Source organism: Eptesicus fuscus, chromosome 12, assembly GCF_027574615.1.
Source record: "Eptesicus fuscus isolate TK198812 chromosome 12, DD_ASM_mEF_20220401, whole genome shotgun sequence".
NCBI lineage: Eukaryota > Metazoa > Chordata > Mammalia > Chiroptera > Vespertilionidae > Eptesicus > Eptesicus fuscus.
In genome coordinates, this window is record NC_072484.1 from 28286489 (window position 1) to 28297562 (window position 11074).

The window sequence follows — 11074 nt, forward strand, 5'->3', positions numbered from 1 at the left end:
AGTTGGATTTGGGGCCTCCAGTTGGACCTTCGTTTCTCCTCTGCCTTTTCTTTTTAAGTTTTATTTCATTTTCCTCTTCAAGAAAACACACCAATTTACCATTTTTATCTAGAGTCAGATAGTTGGTCTTGTGAACACAAACACAGTAGTGCAAACTTAGAATAATCTATTTGCAAAATGCAGAAGAAAAAGAAAAAAGATCTCAACATTTCACTATCCAGAGACAAGTGTCAGTACAATTTTGTTCATTGTGTAGATGTTTAGGGTTATAATTAGGGTTTGGGATGTTCAGAGCTGGAAAGAACTCAGAATCCTCTAGTCCAGCTTTCACGCTGTGTGAGGTCATGGGACCCAGATAGGCCCAAGGCCACCCAGCCAGGCAGGCTGTCCCTGCAGGCCCACTGCCCTGCTCTAAACTGTGTGTACTGTTCACCCTGTCTGTCCCCATCTGGAACCATCACCTCCCGGCTGCCTCCATCCCTTCCTTTCCATCCCTTTCTGAGCAGGACTTTGCCCAGAGCACAGTGGGAGGTTGGTTTAGAGCTGATGAGGCTGCAGATTCTTCTTGTGGGGGAACAAAGAGCTGTTTTCGGAGGCACAGAGGAGTGAGGAAGACAGAAAATGTTCAGAAGAAGGGAGGAGCTCTGGAAGCTGCAAACGAGGCAAGAAAACTATTAAGCAGATGCAGAGAGTACAGAACTGCTCCAATCCGCCCTGCAAAGAAGAACAAACAGCCAAGGGATTAGTGTGAGAACATCAGTCTCTTTAAATGAGCTGAGCGGCCAGGGCCCACTGAATTGTGTCTTCTGGCACCAACAATTATATTAGGAACATATAATTTATTTATCTTGGTTAATACTCTCCCGAGGATATATTTACCATTGAGATTTAGAGAGAGTGGAAGTAAGGGGAAGAGACAGAGAGAGAAACATTGATGTGAGAGAGAGACATTGATTGGTTGCCTCCCACATGCATCCTGACTGGGGCCAGGGATTGAGCCTGCAAGTGAGGTACGTGGCCTTGATTGGAATCGAACCCATGGCCGTTCAGTCTGTGGGTTGACCGTCTAACCACTGAGCAAACCAGTTAGGGCTAATATAATTTAATATAAATTAAATCTTGAATATAATTTAATCTTGATCATGTTTATGAAAACAGGAAGAATGGGATTGATTCCACAGGGCTGGGTGCTCTATGATGCAAAGGACTATAATATATTTTGCACAAATGGAGAAACAATAGGAAATTATGTGGATTAACAAAAAAAGCAACAGGGAGAGGCTAAGTTCTAGAATGCACGAGAGGGTCATTATTATACCATTCCTGGTTTGATTAGAGCTCAGACCTTTGGAGAACATTTATAAATAAAATAAATATAGTGATTGTTAATACACAATGTCAAACTGTACCCAGAAGGGTTAGTGTGTGGGAAGATCACCCACCATATCTTGTTTTTTTTTAAGATTTATCAAGAGTCTGTTATGTGCTTGGGACCATGTTGTGCCAAAGAAGGCAGAGCATAGAGACAGATAAGGCAACTAATGGAGCTCCTGGTCTAACGATAGAGAAATAATTGAAATGGGTTTTGGAAAATAATACTTATTAGAAAGCTGTGTAGCTGTCCAAGGAGCCATACTTAATGTTTTTTTCTCTCACAGAAAGCTACACATATCCTAACTGTACAGCATTATGTATTTTTACAAACTGAACACACCCATGTAACCTACACCCAGATTAAGAAACCGAACATGACAGTATCCCCCAAAGCTCCGTATGTCCCTGTTGGATCATTGTCCCCTCCCCTATACTGTCCTGACTCCTCCCACCATAGGTTAGTTTCGCCTGTTTTTGTACTTCATATAAGTGGAGTTATTTAGAAAGTAATCTTTTGCGTCTGTCTTGCTCAAATGACATCTGTGAGATACCCCCACATTGTGTGTAGTTGTAGATTGTTCATTCGTTGTGAGACTACTAACATCTCCATCCCCCTGTTGGTGGGCCTTAGGGTGGTTTCTGGAACAAACAGTGCTGCTGTGAACATTCTTGCACGTGCCCTTCGGTGGACGTATGACTGCCTTTCTGTTGGATGTGCTCTCTGAGAGGTAGCCTTGCTGGGTCATAGAATATGGCCACGTTCAGCTTTCATAGTCTGAGAAGTTTGATTATTGCTTTGTGCAAATCTTAAATGCCACCGTCCTCTACAGCATGCCCACACTTCTCTTTGGGTCCCACAGCATTTGACACATACTGTTCACACACCCAACTGAGCTCACAGAAGCTGAAGGACTGTGTTTCATTTGCACCTGTTTGCCCATCACCTCACCCAGTGCCGAGAATCATCAAGACAGGTCACAGTCAGTGTGGAAAGTGGTGAACAAGTCCCAGAGCCAACCTAAGTAGAAATTGCTGGGTGAGGTCACTTCTTGATATTGATGGCTGCAGGAATGAGATCTGGCAGCTGATGGGAAAGGGGGACCCAACATTTTACATAAATGCTTTTATTGAAATACTAGAGGCCTGGTGCACGAATTCGTGCATGGGTGGGGTCTCTCGGCCTGGCCAACGATTGGAGCCAACTGAGGGGTCTGGCCTGTTGTGGGGAGGAACTGTAGGAGGTTGGCCCCAGCAGCAAGCTAACCAACGACCAATTCTGCAAGGAATTGGGCTCCCTCCTCCCTCCTGTCTGAGTCTGGGATGTGGGTGAACCAGATTTGGAGCTGTTAGGGCCCCAGAAACAAGTTCTGGGTCAGTGCAAGTCATAGCTACCAGCCGGTTGTCTGGTTGTTCTGGTCATTCAATCATAATGGTCACTTAGGCTTTTATATATATATAGATAACTAACATGCACAAAAAAGTACACTTTTACATGCACAATTCAATACATTTTCACAAACTGAACAACCTTATGTAACCAGCAGAATATTCAAACCCTCATGCCTGATTCCCACCCACCTGAAGAATACCTACTGTTCTGACTTCTAATGCCAGTCCAGTTTCACCTGCTTTTGTATTTTATACAAACAGAATTATGCAATATGCGCTCTTTTGTGGCTGGCTTCTTTTGTTCACCATTATGTTTGTGAGATTCATCAATATTGTTGCCTGGAGATGTTATTTTTTCAGTTCTCATTCCTGTACAAAGAGACCACATTTATGTATCGACTCATCACTTGATGAACCTTTGGGTTGTTTCCCATTTGAGGCTGTTATGAATGTAGTTGCTATGTAAATTCTTACATACAACTCTTGGTGAATGTAAGCTCTCATTTCTGTTGGGCAAATCCTCAGGAGTGGAATTGCTGTGTCAGTGGATAGGTGACTGTTTAGCTGTAGTAGAAACTGCTAAACAGTTCCCCATAGTTGTTCAACCAACTTAGATTCAGCTGAGTGAGAGGATGCCAGTGCTCCCCATGCACCTACTGTGTGCTGGCCCCTTTGTGTTGAAGATTTCTTTTTTTTCTTTCACGATTTTCTTTTCTTTTCTTTTTTTTTTAATAATCTTTATTGTTCAGATTATTACAGTTGTTCCTCTTTTTTCCCCCCCCATAGCTCCCCTCCACCCAGTTCCCACCCCACCCCATGCCCTTACCCCCCTCATTGTCCTCATCCATAGGTGTAAGCTTTTTGTCCAATCTCTTCCTGCACTCCCAAACCCCCTTTCTCCCAAGAATTGTCAGTCCACTCCCTTTCTATGCCCCTGATTCTATTATATTCACCAGTTTATTCTGTTCTTCAGATTTTTTATTTACTTGATTTTTAGATTTACTTGTTGATAGACACATATTTGTTGTCACTTTGTTGTTCATAATTTTTATCTTTACCTTTTTCTTCCTCTTCTTAGAGAGTACCCTTCAGCATTTCATATAATACTGGTTTGGTGGTGATGAACTACTTTAGTTTTTTCTTGTCTGTGAAGCTCTTTATCTGACCTTCAATTCTGAATGATAGTTTTGCTGGGTAGAGTAATCTTGGTTGTAGGTTCTTGCTATTCATCACTTTGTATATTTCTTGCCACTCCCTTCTGGCCTGCATAGTTTCTGTTGAGAAATCAGCTGACAGTCGTATGGGTATTCCCTTGTAGGTAACTAACTGTTTTTTTCTTGCTGCTTTCAAGATTCTCTCTTTGTCTTTTGCCCTTGGCATTTTAATTATGATGTGTCTTGGTGTGGTCCACTTTAGATTCCTCTTGTTTGGGGGTCTATGCACTTCCTGGACTTGTAAGTCTATTTCTTTTACCAGGTAGGGAAAGTTTTCTGTCATTATTTCTTCAAATAGGTTTTCAATATCTTGCTCTCTCTCTTTTTCTGGCACCCCCATAATTCGGATGTTGGTACGCTTGAAGTTGTCCCAGAGGCTCCTTATACTATCTTCATATTTTTGGATTCTTTTTTCTTTTTGCTTTTCCAGTTGGGTGTTTTTTGCTTCCTCGTATTTCAAATCTTTGACTTGATTCTTGAGATCCTCTAGTCTGCTGTTGGATCTCTGTATATTATTCTTTATTTCAGTCAGTGTATGCTTAATTTCTGATTGGTCCTTTTTCATATCTTTGAGGGTCTCACTAAATTTCTCAGAGGTTTCTAGAAGATTCTTGAGTAACCTTATAACCGTGGTTTTGAACTTTATATCCAGTATTTTGCTTTCATCCATTTCTTTCATTTGTGACTTGTTTCTTTGTCTCCACATTTTGGCTGCTTCCCTGAGTTTGTTTGTATGTACTGAGTAGCTGCTAAGTCTCCTTGAGTTGTGTGGTTGGTGTCCTCTAGGGCCCAGTGGCTCAGCCTCCCCAGACACCTGAGGTGGATGCTCTTGATGCACCCCTTTGTGGGCTGTTTGCACTGTCTTGTTGTAGTTAACCCTTGATTGCGGTTGGTATCACTGGGAGGAATTGACCTCCAGGCCAATTGGCTGTGGTGACCAGCTGTGTCTACACTGGAAGATCTGTTGCACAGGAGACACCCTTATGGGGCAGGACTTGCTTCAGTGGGGCTTTGGTGCTCACTGAGTCTGCCCCTTGAGTGTGTCTCTTATGAATGTGAAGATTTGTAATCCGGTATGGTCTCACTCTGAGCACTGGGTACACTGGCTTTTGGATCTCCAAGGAGGTGCAAGGTCAGCCACCGTCTGGGACCACCCAGCAGGAGCTACAGAGACATCTCCAGATTCCTCCTCTTTGTATGGGGTTTGGAAGTGCCCAGATGAGGTTCAGCTATGAAGCAAGGCCGCTGCTGCTCCTGCCAGGCCGTGGGCCTTCTTTTGGAATCGCTCAAGCTCTCTGACCCAGCTGCAGTTTACTTTAGGCAAAAGGACAGGCCATTCATATGCAAAATCTGCTGCTCACAGCTTGGGTTGGGTTGTAAATTGGGTGGGGTGGGGTCTCTGGGAATCACCAGGGCAGAGCAAACAGCCTTGGCTGCCCTGAACTGGAGAAGTCCCCGGTTCTCCATGTCCCCACCCTCGTGCAGGAACAATGATCGCTGCAAACACCTCTAAGAGTAAGCCGCCCTTGCGTTCCTGTACCGATGCCAGACAGTCCAGTTTCTCCCCGTATGTGCCTGGGTCCCCCAGTGTCTTGCCTGGAACTGGAGTTCAGAGCAAGCGGGAGCTTGTACCTCCCTCCCGGTTTAAAGAGCAGCACATCCAGGTGCCAGCACTTTCCGTGCCTCTGCACCTCTTACCGGTCTCAATGAGTTTTCTTCACCTCTCTAGTTGTGGGAGTTCCTCTCAGCCAGCTTTCTTGCAGTTCTGGGTGGTAGTTGTCCTGCCGTTTAGTTGTGTTTCTGATGTGGTTGTGAGAGGCAGCAAGTATAGGTGATTACCTATGCCGCCATCTTGGTTTCTCCAAGTGTCAAAACTTCTTTTAATTAAAAAAAAATTATCACCAAGGTTATGTTTATTGATTACTTGATTGATTGAGAGAGAGAGAGAGAGAGAGAGAGCACATTGATGTGAGAGAGAAGCATCGATGGGTTGCCTCTGGTATGGGCTCTGACTGGAATCCTGGAATCAAACCTGAAATCTTTTTGGTGTATGGGATGATGCTCCAACCAACTGAGTCACCCAGCCAGGGCAAGACTTGTTTTAATTTTTAAATAAACAATGACAATGATTTGCTAAGTTATAATAAAGCTAAGAACAAACGATAAAGATTAGGGGAGATTAGGCCTAACTTTGTCCCCCTAATTGCAGGGATTCTTAACCTGGAAGGGGGCTGTCCATGGATACAATTTGGGAGGTACATGAACTTGGATAGGAAAAAAAATCACATCTTTATTTCCACCAACCTCCACCTGAAATATAGCCTTTGCTCCATGAAGAGTGTCCGCAGCATTAGCTGTGCCTGTGAGCATCACCCACTAGGATCACAGATGTTTTTGTCACGTTATGGGCAAGTGGCCAGCAGTCCCAGTTTGCCAAGGAATGAGGGGGCTTCCAGAACACGGGATTTTCAGTGCTAAGATGGGAACGTAGCGGGCAAACCAGGACAAGTTGGACATCCCTATCCCAGGTGAAATCCCTTACACTAGTTAGTATGCAAATATGGTAGTAGGTCCACCAGATCTTACTTAGTGCGTTTAAAAATATTTAATTGGTGTAAAGCTGTTTTGATAACTGTATTTTAGCATTTATTTTCCCGTGTAACCGCTATTTACTTTATGTACTTAAAAACATTATTCTGAGCCCTTGGCGATGTCTGCGGGGCGAGCCAGCGAGAGGAGGGGGCAGTGGCCCGCCTGCAGCCTGAGTCTCGGGTGGCGGGGGGAGCCAGTACGCATGCGCGGCGGCCTCCTCCACCACCCACCACCTGCCACCCGGGAGCGGACCGGCAAGCGGGGTGGGGCGCGAGGCGAGGCCCAGCCACGAGCGGGCGACAAGGGGACCTGGAGCAGCAGCTGCAGCGGGCGCGGCTGGCCAAGCAGGCGGAGCGCTACCACACGGCCTCCTCCATGAAGGCAGTGACTGAGCTCCATGAACCTCTCTCCAGGAAGGTGGAAACCTTCTCTCCGTGGCCTACAACAATGTGGTTGGCGCCAGGCGATCTTCCTGGAGGGTCATCAGCAGCATTGAGCTGAAAACCATGGCCGATGGAAATGGAAAGAAGGTGGAGAAAGGTATCGCTTCCTGGGAGAGGACTGAGAAGGAGCGGGGAACAGTGTGCAATGAGGACAAGCGCCTCCTCAAGAACTGCAATGATTTCCAGGTATTTTACCTGAAAATGAGAGGCCATTACCGCCGCTACTTGGCAGAGGTAGCTTCTGGGGAGAAGAAAAACATGTAGTCGAAGCTTCTGAGGCGGCCTACAAGGAAGTTGTTGAAATCAGCAAAGAGCACGGACAGCCGATGCACCCAATGGCACTGGCCTGGTCCTCATCTTCTTCATGTTACAAGATCCAGCATGCACCGGGGCGGGCCTGCCCCTTAGCCAAACAGGCCTTCCAGGATGCCATAGCTGAGCTGGACACACTAAACGAGGATTCCTATAAGGACTCTATGCTCATCATGCAGTTGCGAGACAACCCCACCCTGTGAGGGACCGGCTTACTGGATGAAGAAGCCCCAGAAGGCAACTGAAGAGCCTTTGGGTCCCTGGCTCTTCCTTCACCCACCAGCGCCCATCATCACTGATTCTTCCTTGCCACAATCACTGGGTATCTAGTGCTAAACCTATCTGTATTGGCAGCACAGCTACTCAGATCCGCTCCCTATCCCAGCTTCTCTGAGCTCCTGACCCCCAGTGGAAGTGACACACGGGTGTGAGATGACACACGGGGAGGGAGGATCAGGTATACACACCTGAGGGAAAACCAGATGGAAGGAGAACCAATGGAGGGAAAGCCAAAACATCACATGTGTGATTCAGATGGGGCATCCAGTTCTCAAAGGATCCAGCAAGGTCTCTGAACAGGGCAAGCAGGTCAAGGTGAGTAAGACAGAGACGTAATATGGGCAGTTCGGATCCTAAGGCTCAAATGAAGGTCTCCATTTTTCAAGGCCTGGTATTCACACTCCCCAGTCTTGCCAAAGACTTAGCTCATAGCAGGCAAGGGTGTGTCCTTACCCGTCTGCATAACTTGGCTGTGAGGTGGGGAAGGAACAGCTGGGGCTACCTCTGCTGGGCAGACTGAGAAATTAGGAGAAATGCCTTCTTTGGGCAAGGGGTCAAGTTTCCACCAGGTGGATGAGAGTTGTTGAACTAGTCTGTATGGTGAGTCATTTGTAACCTAGTAGAAACGGTGATCACTAGACTTGTCACTAAGCCATTTGCCAGGACATTCATTCATCCATTCATCCAAGATCCATAGCTTTTGTTGAAGAACCTGTGGTGTTTAATGTGAGTAAAGGGGGCTGAATTTCTGCCACATATGGGTAACAGGTCTGTTCACCTAGTTAAAATTCCATCAGCTCTTGATACCAGCTGGTCGTCTAGTATAACATATCACAGAACAGGCTAGCAGGTTTTAAACCCAGTGAGTCTGTGGCTACGTAGTATTGCTGTGGTCACCTTTTTAAAGGCCAAGAGTGTCACGTTACATTTTTCAGCTTTCATAGACTTGTGGCCAGGAAAGCCTTTGGGCCAAGTGTTTACAAACACGGTTGACCTGAGGCTATTAGTGCTTATGTACATTTTCCAGGAACACCCGTGACAAAAACAAGTGGGCAGAAACATTCTTATAACAAATTAAATCTCAAACAATACCTAAACCTCCCCCTACTCTCTCATCATTTCTATTATTAGGTAGGTAGTTCTACACTTAAAAAAAAAAAAAAGCTTCACTGAGATATAATTCACATGCCATGAGATTCACCATTTCTAAGTTTACAATTCAGTGACATTAGCATATTCATAAAGTTGTTCATTGATTACAAAATATCTTTACCACACCAGAAAGAAACCCCATACCCATTAGCAGCCGATTGTTGTTCCCACACCTCTCTCCAACTTCTGGCAACCAGGAGTCTACTTTCTGTCTGGATTTACCTAATCTGGATATTTCATTTAAAGCGAATCATACAATATTTACCTCGTTGTGTCTGGTTTATTTCATTCAGCATCACATTTGTAAAGTCCACCCGTGTTGTAGCATGGATCAGAATGTCATCCAGCCTCATTATGGTTGGATACTATTGTGTAGTCTACACTCTTCACCCTGAAGGACACATATGCTCTTCCATTTGATGTTGTGGTTTTATCACACACTAGGAGATACTGAATAAGACATTGCTTCTGTTGTTCAGTTATTCTTCATGTGATTATGCCAAAGGCAAGATGGTGGTTTTCCGTGGGCATTTTCTATAACTTGGATGAACACAGCCAAACAGCCTGTCCTGATTTATTCATTGAGTTCATTTCCTAGCATGCTCTGGGGAAGGTAGCAGCCAAAGCTGGTGGGTATTAGATGTGTAAGCAGAGTCACAGTGGGCCTCTTCTATGGGTGGGAGAGAAAAATCTTGCTCCTAAAATCCTCAAAGCTAAGAATGATCTCTGACAGACTTTATGGGGGTGTGGTGGGGATCTGGGCTTGGCTGAGTGTGTAACTATTTATTCATTGTTTTCTTCCTTCTTCAGAGGGTGGAATAAAAGGAGATTCAGAGACATGCAAGAGAACGGGGGAAACCGGCATTGGCTAGAAAAAGAAATCTCCTTCCTTATTGGGTTCTCTGGTCTGTGAGTCTCCACCATGGGCAAGGCCACCTGGCACACAGCTGGGAGAGCCTGGAATCTGTGAGGCTCTCCCTATACATTAGAGTTGGCACCTTGGGAAGGTGAACCAGGGCCATAGAGAAACCTGAGTGGACACATTCCATGTGTGGGCAGCTACTGAGCAGGGTGTTAGGCATGCCTAGCATTCGGAATTTGGCAGCATGATAGGATCTTGCCAGCTTTCTATAGCACCCATGGAATTACAGCTAACACTCAATTTTATGTTAATTAACTCAATCAGTGTAACTCAAATGCCAGGTGTGTTTGCAGAGTATTGTGTGTAGGAGGCACATTATCTGGCTTAGGGTTTTAGATCTTCCTTAGTAGGAGCCAAAATAAACAAATTTGCTCATGAAACTCTTCATTTTGTGCCAGGCATGGGGGTGATGGCTAGATTTCAGGTGCTGGACCCAGAATGAATCATTTCTGTTTGTTCTACAATGGGCATTGAGTAGGCACCCTAATTGGAGTGATGATGGGCAGTAGTCCAGTCTGTTGAGGACACAGTAATCCAGATGGCATTTTTATTAGGAGAATCCTGTCAGAGTGTGTGAATATGGGGCCCCCACAAGGCATTCACAGTTCTGGTAATACCTTTGAACTTGGTTGAAAGTGACACTGCCACACCATTGCTGGACAGATGGTATTATGGGCTGAATTGTGTTCCTATACAATTCCTATGTTGAAGTCCAGTTCCCAATATCTCAAAATGACTATTTGGAGATAGGACCTTTAATGAGTTAAAGTTAAAATAAGGCTATTAGGGTGGGCCTTAACACACTATGATGGGTGATGTTCTTATAAAAAGACTAGAGGCCCGTGACATATGTTTGTGTAAGAATAGGCCTTCCTTCCCCTGGCTTCACTCCCAGCAGCCTGGGAGCCGGCAAGTCCTTGCTTCTGACCAGAGCACCGCTCCTGTAGCTCCCTCCGCTGCCCCCCAAGCCCCTCATAGCGGGTGGCCCGCCCCTCCCGGCCGCTCCGTGCCTGCATATGCAAATTAACCCGCCATGTTTGTTGGGTTAATTTGCATACTCACTGATTGGCTGTGGGTGTTGTGGAGGTACAGTCAATTTACATGTTTGTCTATTATTAGGTAAGATTAGGACATAGAGACACAGAGGGAAGATCATGTGAAGACACAGGGAGAAAACGGCCAGCCACAAGCCCAGGAGAGAGGCCTTAGAAGACACCAATCCCGCTGACACCCTGAGCTCAGACTTCCAGCCTCCAGAATGGTGAGAAAACAAACCTGTTGTTTAAGCCACCCACTCCGTGGAACTTGGTTATGGCAGCCCTAATGCACTACTAGAGATGGTATAATCAGCAAGGAAGGCAATGAAAATGGGGTCCTGTAAGTTTTCCTGAAGTCAT

At 45.4% G+C, this 11074-nt stretch overlaps 1 pseudogene; it reads left to right on the plus strand.

The window, feature by feature from the left end:
- Positions 1-6771: 6771 nt before the first annotated feature.
- Positions 6772-7527, plus strand: LOC103285846 (14-3-3 protein eta-like; annotated as a pseudogene).
- Positions 7528-11074: the final 3547 nt, after the last annotated feature.